We start from the raw sequence: 10,055 nt of genomic DNA on the forward strand, positions 1-10,055 counted from the left end.
CTCCCTCTTCCCCCCCGGGTCTGGTTTAAATATCTATGGTCGTGTCGTTTATTTGTTATGGTAACCAAGTTGGGTTCCGCGCACTGTAATCTGCCCCGCATCTCGCTCTTTGGGTTGGGCTGTACTTAGGCCTACGACGCGACGGTCTGGGGTACAGGGAGGAGGGGCATAGGGTACAGGTACAGGTGGGAGTGACTAAGGTACAGGTACAGGTGCAAAGGGAGACTGGAAATATAGTACAGGTGGAAGGGGTTGGATATGGGACAGGTGGGAAGAGGTACAGAGAGGAAGCAAGGAAAGGGTACAGGTACACAAGGGGAGGGATGGAGTAGGTGTACACAGGGAGAGATGGAAGAGGACAAATATGCCATAAAGTACGAGAGAAGGAGAGAGAAGGAGAAGGGAAGGGAGAGAGGGAAAGGGAAAGGGAAAGGGAAAGGAAAAGGAAAAGGAAAAGGGAGAGAGAGGGAGAAAGAGAGAGAGAGGGAGAAGAAGAGGGCGAGGGCGAGGGCGAGGGCGAGGGAGAGAGACAGAGAGACAGAGACAGAGACAGACACAGACACAGACACAGACACAGACACAGACACAGACACAGACACAGACACAGACAGACACAGACAAAGAGAGTGTTAGAGAAACAACAATAGATGGAGTGTTGTATCCAGTCGTCAATCACCCAATCCCTGTCAAATTAATCCTAATCAGAAAAATATGAATTCTCACATGTAACTTCTATATTTTTTTTATCCCGTTATTTGTGTACCAAAGGGGAAAGCAATACGAAAAAATACCCATTTTCAACATATATTCGCCCTTCATCTTAATATTGTACAACATTGAATGATTAAGTAATAGCTGGAATTTAAAGATAGATAAATCATTAAATAAGTAAAATAGATACATAAATATGAACAGGCATGGCAGAAAAAATATTTTTTTAACGTTCTTAAAAAAAAAAAAAAAAAAATAGAACAAAGTTTGTCATGATAATGTCTGATACATGATATGCCGATGTATTAATGACTGATGTACGATAAGCAGTCATTCTCGCTAATCAGCCAGATGATATATGGTTTCGAGACAGTGAAATACAACATTAGATAAAAAGGATTGGTGGTTTGGAATGACAGGAATCCCAAGACTGGTATTGGATAATGAGGTTAATTAGAGACAGTTATAAGGATGTGTTTGAATGTAAGATGCGAAAGCCTTTTCGAAACGTCTTTGTGTGGGGGTGTTTTTTTTCGTAGTGTTCGTAGTCTTTGTTTTTGAGTGTTTAAATAGTTTGAATATATGTATGTGTATGTCATTGCTTGTGTAGGAGTGCTTTCCAAAGATGATATTCTCGTAAGTTCCAGATATATAGAGAAAATATATTGACTTGTTTATCATTATATATATATATATGTATATATATATATATATATATATATATATATATATATATATATATATATATATATAATTACGATTTCAACTTTGAATTGTGGAAAGGGCCTCTTTGATTGTATCGCGCGCGTAGAATTCAAGATACCGACCCAGGATTGTTCTTCGTAGTCCTACGTTCATCTACAAGACAAAAGAAGCCCATCTGTTCCTTCTGGGTCTGAAGCCAAGGGTCGAGTGCCACCCAGCCGTGTGCGTGCGTGCGTGCGTGCGTGTGTGCGTGAGCGAGCGAGCGCGTGAGAAGGTGAAAGTGTGGCCCGTTTAGCGTTCTACACTATCGTCGTGTTAGGGGTGTTAAGTTCCGTCGGAATTTTGCCTTTAATCTGATTGTGGTCCTTCGTGCTCCCTCCCCCTCTCAGCCCCCTTGCCCCCTTGATCTCTCTTGTATTTAAGTTGCATTCTGTTTTTAGTTCTCTCTCTCTCTCTCTCTCTCTCTCTCTCTCCCTCTCTCTCTCTCTCTCTCTCTCTCTCTCTCTCTCTCTCTCTCTCCTCCCTCCCCCCTCCCTCCTCCCCTCCTCCCCTCCTCCCTCTCCTCCCTCCCTCTCTCTCTCCCTCTCTCTCTCTCTCTCTCTCTCTCTCTCTCCCTCCCTCCCTCCCTCTCTCCCTCTCTCTCCCTCTCTCTCCCTCTCTCTCTCTCCCCTCTCTCTCTCTCTCTCTCTCTCTCTCTCTCTCTCTCTCTCTCTCTCTCTCTCTCTCTCTCTCTCTCTCTCTCTCTCTCTCTCTCTCCCCTTCTCTCTCTCCCCCCCCTCTTTCTCTCTCCCCCCCTCTCTATCTATCTCTCTATCTATCTCTCTATCTATCTATCTATCTATCATTCTGTCTTTCTATTTTTTAATTTTTTCTATCTTCCCTTCTCTCTCCCTAACCCTCCCTTCTCCTACTCATCTAAGCTCCCTTCCCGTCGATCTCGTATGTTGGTCCTGATGGCTCTACCTTACGACGCACCTATCGCAAGTTTAAGACACAGAGGAGGAAGAGGAGAAGGAGGAGAAGGAGAAGGAGAAGGAGAAGGAGAAGGAGAAGAGGAAGGGGTGGAGGGTAGATAGAGTAGATAAGGATAGATGGAAGGTCGAGTGGATGAGAAATAGGTAGAAGGTCGAGTTGATGGAAATTAGATGGACGGGATAGGGTTGAGAGTCGATGTTGGCGGAGTTGAGTGGATGGAAGATAGATGGAGGGTGAATGGAAGGATAGATGAGGTAGATAGAGGGTAGATAGGGATAGATGGAAGGAGCATATATGAGTAGTTAGGAATAGATGGTGGATTGAGGAGGAGGGGAAGGAAGGAAGGAAGGAAGGAAGGGAGAATAGGAGTAAGAGGGGAGAAAGAGAGAAAGAGTAAGATGAGAGAAAGAGTATGAGGAGGAGTAGGAGTACGAGTAGGGGGAGAGGGAGGAAGGGGGAGGATAGGGTATCTCCGAGCCATCGGTATTCGGCGCTGGTGGTTTCGAGGCTGGACAAAGAACTCCGGGAGGTTTCTCGCTCTTATCGCTGCCTTGACCACACGCCACAAAGACCGGCCTGCCCTGCCTGCTTGCCTGCCTGCGTTCGTTGCCCGCTTGCGTTGCTTGGCCGCCTTGTCTGTCTGTCTTGCCTCCCTTATTTGCCGGCCTGATTTGCCTGTCCACTTTCCTGTCTGCCTTCTTTGCCGGCCTGCTTTGTCTGTTCTCTTTCCTGTCTGCCTGTTTGTCTGTCCGCCTTGCCTGTTTTTGTAGCCTGCTTGCCTACGTTGTCTGTTTGCCTATCTACGTTGCCTGTCTGCTTGCCTGCGTTGCCTGCCTTGCCTAAGAATGATTGTTTTTGTTTATTATGTACCTTTTTTCTCTGTCACATCATAATTTTTCTCGTTCCCTTTAATTTTTCTATTCTTTATAATTCTCGATATATGCAGTAATGACTATACATTTTCACGGATTATTTTTCCTGCTGAATATACCCTGCCTTTCTTGTTTTCTCACTTTTTCCCCCACCCTGTCTCTTTCCTTTCCTCTCTTTATCCTTCGCTCCCTTTTTGTCCTCTCTCTCACTGTGTCCGTCTCTCCCAGATCTACTCGTCCCCATTTTTTCATTCCCCACTCTCTCTTTCCTTTTCCCCTCCATCTCTTTTCCCTCTCTTTTCCCTCACATCCTGTCTCTGCTTTCATCTCTCCCCTTCTTCCCTCTTCTTCCTTAACCAACTTCATTTCGACGGACTTTTAACCTAAAAAGGCATCTACCCGTCCTACTTGTCTTCTTCCTTCCTCTCTATCTCTCCCCTCCCTCCCTTCCCTCCTCCCTACCGCCCCCATCATCCTCCCCCGTCTCCTCCTCAATCCCCCTTCCCTCTCCCTACCCCCTCCCTTCCGTAGCCATTATTAAAGGGACTCCGACTACCGGCATCGCACCTAGCCTAACCTAACCGGATTGGTGCCATTAAAAGTAAACCGGATGGGTGACCTTTGACCTTTAACCTGTCTGCACTGTCCCCTGTCCATTTCCCACTCCCCCATTTTTCCCCTACTTCTCTTTCCTCTTTCCCTCTTTCTTTCTCTCCCTTTATCCTCCTCCCCCCCCCTTTCCCTCTATTCCTCACTCTTCCCTTACCCCATCCCTCTTCATCCCCCTCCCCCTACCTCTTTCTCCATCCTCTTCTCCCTCTTTTCTTTCCCTCCTTCCCCTCCTTCCCCTCCTCCCCCCAATCTAGCTCACTCTTCATTGCCATGGGTTCGAACTGATGGGCCGTTCGGGTTTCAGTGGCGTTTCGGTCGGTTTTCCTTTCATTTTTCGTGCTCTTGTTGATTTGGGGAGGGGGAGGGTTGTCTCTCTTGGCCTAACTGGGTTGTTTTAGGAGCATGGGGCATTTTTTTAGGTAATCCGGATGTTGCTGTCACTATTATTATATTACTATTATTGCTATTATTATCATCATCATCATCATCATCATCATCATCATCATCATCATTACTATTGTTTTGTTATTTTCATTTTTGTTTTGTTATTTCTATGGCTATTACTATCGTTTTTTATTGTTGCTGCTCTTATTATTACTGATATTATTGTTATTATGACTATAATGTTATCCTTATCATCATTATTATTATGTTAACTTCATCATTATTATAATGATGACTATCGTTGTTGTCTTGTCATTAGCATTTCCCTTCATCAATCATCGGTTTTATTTCCTCATTTCAATCGCTACTTTTTCTATTTCTGTTACATGAGTTTCGGGATGGATGCTCCCTCCATTTCCTTCCTGGTTACAGTGGTACCCCGTGTCTGGTTATCAAGGTACCTATCCTCGCCCGAACGACCACTGATCTCAACCACCTTGCTATACATTCCATTGGACCAATCGCGCGATAAAGCTTGGAATGCCGGCTTTACGATCGGGATTAAATTTCGGTATGAGGGAATAAATCACGGGTAGTTTAAAAGCCAAGCTTTGCTCCCACCTGATAGGCGCTCTTATGTTGGCACTCCTCCCTCCTTCCCTCCCTTTTTCCTCTCTGCCCTTCCCTCCATCCTTCTTTCTTCCCTCCCTTCCCTCTCCTCCCCTTCCCTCCCCTCCCCTTTCCTTTCCTTCCCTTCCCTTCCCTTCCCTTCCCTTCCCTTCCCTTCCCTTCCTTCTCTCCCTCCCTCCCTCCCTCCCTACCTACCTGTTCTCTCTCGTTTGGGTGCCGTTACTAGTTCTCTTTACACGCCCCCACCCCCTGTTCCATCGCATCTACATTGGGTGCCCCTACCCCTTTTCTCTCTCTCCTCTTAATTGGCAACCTCCCCTTTCTCTGCCCCCTGCCCCCCTGTTCCCTCTCCCCTCTGTTGGATACTTCTCTCCCTTCCCTCTGCCCATTTGCCCCCCTCTCTCCTCGATTCTATGCTCCCCGTTTCTCTGCCCCTTGTTCCCTCTCCCTTAGATTGGCACCCTTCTCCCCCCCCCCCGTTTCCTCTCCCCTCGGTTGTCAGCCTCCCCCCCCCCCATCTCCATGCCCCCTGCACCCACTTCTCTCGAAGGAAGGCGGCAGGAAACGAGTCCTGGAGTCTCTGCGTCGAAGGAAGGCCCACAAAGGATATGCTCCTCCGAGGGCCAGTCTAAGAGGGTCGCGATGGATGGGAGGGGGTGGAGTGGGGAAGGGGAGGTAAAGGAAGGGGGTTGACCAGGGGGATGGGGAGGTAAAAAGGGTTCGGAAGGGGGCTGTGCAGGGGTTAGGGGGAGTAAAGGGGGTATGGTAAGGGCACGAGGAGGAGGAGGAGGAGGGGGGGGAGCGGCAGCCTCTGACCCTAGCGGTAACAGGGTCATTGTTCTGGCCGCGGCAGGGAGGGAGGCAAAGGGTGGGGAAGGGAGAAGGGGAGAGGGCAGGGAGAGAGGCCGAGCGAGGGGAGGTCAGGAGACGAGACGATGGGAGGAGAGAGGGAAGAGAAGGAAGGGCAGAGGCAGACAAGAGAAAAGGGAGATGGGCAGAGGCGGAGGAGAGGGGGGAAAGGGAGAAGGACAGAGACGGAGACGAAGGGAAAAAAGGATGGACAGAGGGGGAGAAGAGGAGGGAATGGAGAGAGAAAGAATATACAACAGAGAACGTAATGCATTAGAACAAAAGAGTGTGTTAAAAGCGAGTGTGTCGAAAGGTGCGCGAATGCATCGCCTTTTACACAGGTATATAGGGGAAGGGTAGACTATGAAGGAAAAGAGAAGTTTGTGAATTAAGGGTGAAAATAAGGTAAGAGTGCCTTATATACAGGGATTGGGAATTAAAAAACGTAAGAAATAGACGAAGACTTCAGGTTCACAGCATCATAGGATATGATCCGACTACAGGGTATGACAGGACGTAAGGAATCTTCTGGAGAGGAGAGGGAAGTCCCGGAGATGCTGGAAGGAGAAGGGTTCTCGTTTCGCACGAATTCTCGGGGCAACGGAACGAAAAGGAACTGAAAAGAATGGGATACAGTACGGTGGAACGAGGAGCAAATGAAAAAAGACGGAACGGAACGGAACGGAACGGGAAGGGGAACGGATGGAACGGGGCGGCGGAACGGAAGAGATACTTATGAATACGGGGGATAAATCGACTTCCGGACGCTTTGGAGGGGCGGCGAAAGGGTGAGGGAGTTTAAAGGGATATGGTAGGGGTTCAAGGGGTTTAAAAAAAGGGGGGGGGGGTAAGTTGTGGTCTTTCGTTGGCGGGAGGGGGAAGGGGAAGGGAAGGAGGGGGGCGGAAATTTTTGGTTTGGGTTGAGGGGATAGAGGGAAGGGAGGGGGGGAGTTTGGGGGGGTGTGTGGTATAGGTTGTGGGTGAGGGAAGGCTTAAGGAAACCGGGAGGGGGGGGGGTGATGGGGGTAGAGGGGAGGAGGATAAGACGAGGTTAGGGGGAGTGTGATGTGGGTGGGGGAGAAAGGCTTACAGACACGGGGGGGGGGGGGCAAACTGTATTATAGGGTGGAGGGGGAAGAGGGATGTAGGGGTAGATACATAAGCCCGGGTACAGAGCATGCGGTTGGGGGAGAATGGTTATGTTGGAAGGGTAGGTGGGTTGGCGACATGGCAAGCTGCTATGTGGTTGGACTTTAATTGCGTAAAGTCGTGTATGCGTGTGCGTATTTTTGAGTGTATGTATATCTCTGTAATTTTGTATGTGTGTCCGTTCTGTAAGTCTGCATGTGTGTCGGTGCGTATTCGCGTGCGTATCCGAATGGTTGTACGTGTAATTGTGCATGTGTTTATGCGAATGTATGTGTTTCCGCTGGCTTAAGTGTGTGTGTATGTGTGTGTGTGTGTGTGTTTATCTGTATGTGTGTGTGTGCTTGGGCTTCCATGTACGTGTATGTGTGTCATCGGCCATAGAAGTCGCCTCCTATGAGCTGTTCCCTTGGGTGAATACTATCCTCGGTGGCTCCACAAAATATATAAAGGACAGGCCAGGGGCGTCGGGTAACCACTCAAACTCAAGAAGTATATAGACACGTGTCCATAGCCTCTTCAAGCACATGTAGATAACAAGCAGACCATTGGAGTATATTTTTTTTTTGCTTAAAAAACGAAGAGCACAGTAATATAACCTAAGTAGATTTAGAGTGAATAAACTCGCTTTTAAAAAGAGAACATAATGCGAACTGAGGTTTTTACTTATCTCTTAGTCTCGTGCGCACTTAAGAGAGAAAATCCTTTTATCTTCCAAGTTAATTCCCCTAGGCCTATATGTACGATTATCCCTCATAGGCTCGAAAGGGTAATTCTTCTCGCTCTTTCAAAAAAGAAAAAAAGAAGAAGAAAAAGAAAGATGTACCGTGCGAGCGAAAGAGGTAACTGATGTAATGGTTACAATATTATTACATTAATGGGCTCCGGAATTGGTTTTCTCAGCGGGAGACCCGTAATTGGAAGTGATAGCGCCAGGCCCTTTTTATCAGCGAAATAGGCCTCTTTTTTTCCTCTCTTTTTCACTTTAGTAAATTCTGGGCTTTTTTTTTAATGTGGTTATTTGTTATTCACTCGTTTGATTTATTATTATTTTTTCTTATGTCTGGAGTTTTATTGATGGATTTGGTTTTATGTAAAAAAATAATTGTGATGTCATGTTTCACGCTGAGTTTTTATATAATTTTATTATATATCGTTTTAAAATGCGAAATGTATTTTGTAATGTTTTTTTTTTTATCTAAGTTTACCCGATCTTCGACACGTTCACTGAAACGTCGCAACGCACATCAAATATAACACATACACACTACACGTACCTCACATTAAACAAGCCCCACACATCACACTCACTGCATATCACAGACTATATACATCATCTCATATCACACACTACGCAGAACGCATTACACTATACAAACCACTCTCCACCACACCCCGCCTCACTACATACACCACCACATACCTCAACACAAACGCTTAACCTCCCCAACCCCTCCCCCAACATACTCCACCATATTCACTCCACCGCTACCCCCTTACCCCCCCAACATCCACCCAGACACAATCCCCCCACACCCCCACCTCCATCCCCACAGTCACCATCCAACCTTGTTTATATTCCCGTATCAGCCTCTGTTTATGTCTTACCCCCTCCACCCCCACCCCCACCCCACCGTCCAGTCCAACCCCCCGACGACGAACTAGCTGTTTCCAGTCAGCAATCCTCCTTCCCCCCAACCCCCCAACCCCCCGACCTCACCCCACTACCCCACCACCCCCACTCCCCCAACTCCCCCAACTCCCCCCAACTCAGCGCAATGTTTTCTTTTTCTCTTCCGCAGGTACGGTCTCGGGACGCTAGGATGCAAAGGATAGGAGAGCTGCGTGGCTGGGCATAATCGGCCAAGTGTAAGTGTGGGAAAGGAATTTGGATGCGGGGGGAGGGGGAGGTGGGTGAGGAAGGGGGGGGGGCGGGAGGGAAGGGTGATGGATGAGGAGGGGGGATGAAGGGAGATGGATGAGGAGGGAGAGGGGTGATGGGTGATGGATGAGGAGGGGGAGGGTAGGTGGATGAGGAGGGGGAGGGAAGTGGATGAAGGGATGATTAGAGATGGATGCCAGAGAGAAGGGAGGAGATATTTTATTAATAGGGGGCGAAGGAGAGGAGAGGAGAAGTGAGGAGAGAGAATTAGGAGGAAAAGAGAAAGAACAGGAAGAGAAATGAGGCAGGTAGGAAGGAGTAAAGTGTAAGGTAAGATAGGGGAAAGGAAGGAGGATAATTTTCATAAGGAAGATGGAGGAAAGCGAGGAAGGGAGAAAATAGGGGAGAATATGCAGGGACGCTAAAGGAAGTTGGATGCCTGGAAATGAGGGGAGGGAGAGTGAGGGAAAAAATATATGAATGGACGGACGAACGAACTGGGGAGGGGAGGGGGGTAAAAGATGAGAAGCAGAAAGGAAACCTAGGTGAGGGGAAGAGAGAAATTGGGCAGATAAAGTGTTTGAATAAAGGAAGGGAGGAGAGAGGAGGAGGAGGAGGAGGGGAAGAAGAAGAAGAAGAAGAAGAAGAAGAGAGGATGAACAGAGAAAGAAGTACTCAGAAAAGTAGGAAACAAATTGGAGATAAAAGATGGACGAAAATAGAAAAATGGAAAGAGTGGAAGAGGAAATGAAAATTTGTGTGGAAGGAGATGGACGGGGAAGAAAGGATGAGAAGAGGAAGGGGGAAGGGATGAGGAGAGTGAATTGGGAGGGGAGGGGAAGGAAGAATGAGAAGGGAAAAGGGGGAGCACGAATGAAAAGGGTAGGGGGGAAAGGGTACGGAATGAAAAGGGGAGGGAAACGAGGAATAAGATTTTGAAGTAAATGAAGATTAAAGTGAAAAAAAGTAAAAGAGAAAATGAAAAAGGCGGGAGAGGGTGGTGTTGGAATGGGAGGTAGAAGAAAGAAGAAATAAAGATAAGAAACATAGACTGAAGGCTTAGACTAAAGACTAGGACTTTAAACAAAGACTGTGAGGTTTTAGATGAAGAAAGGAGAAGCAGAGAGAGAGAGAGGAGAAGAAGAAAAATTCGCATAGTTATATAAAAAAAGTCAAAGAAAAAAAGAAATAGTGAAAACACGAGAAACAAGAGACGGAGAGAAGAACAGGAAAGTAATGGAAATTGGACAAAAAAGATAATTAAAGGCAAGTTGTATGATGCTCTAAGT

Source organism: Penaeus japonicus, unplaced genomic scaffold (genome assembly GCF_977035675.1).
Source record: "Penaeus japonicus unplaced genomic scaffold, GWHDUDI00000001_assembly GWHDUDI00000010, whole genome shotgun sequence".
Classification (NCBI taxonomy): domain Eukaryota; kingdom Metazoa; phylum Arthropoda; class Malacostraca; order Decapoda; family Penaeidae; genus Penaeus; species Penaeus japonicus.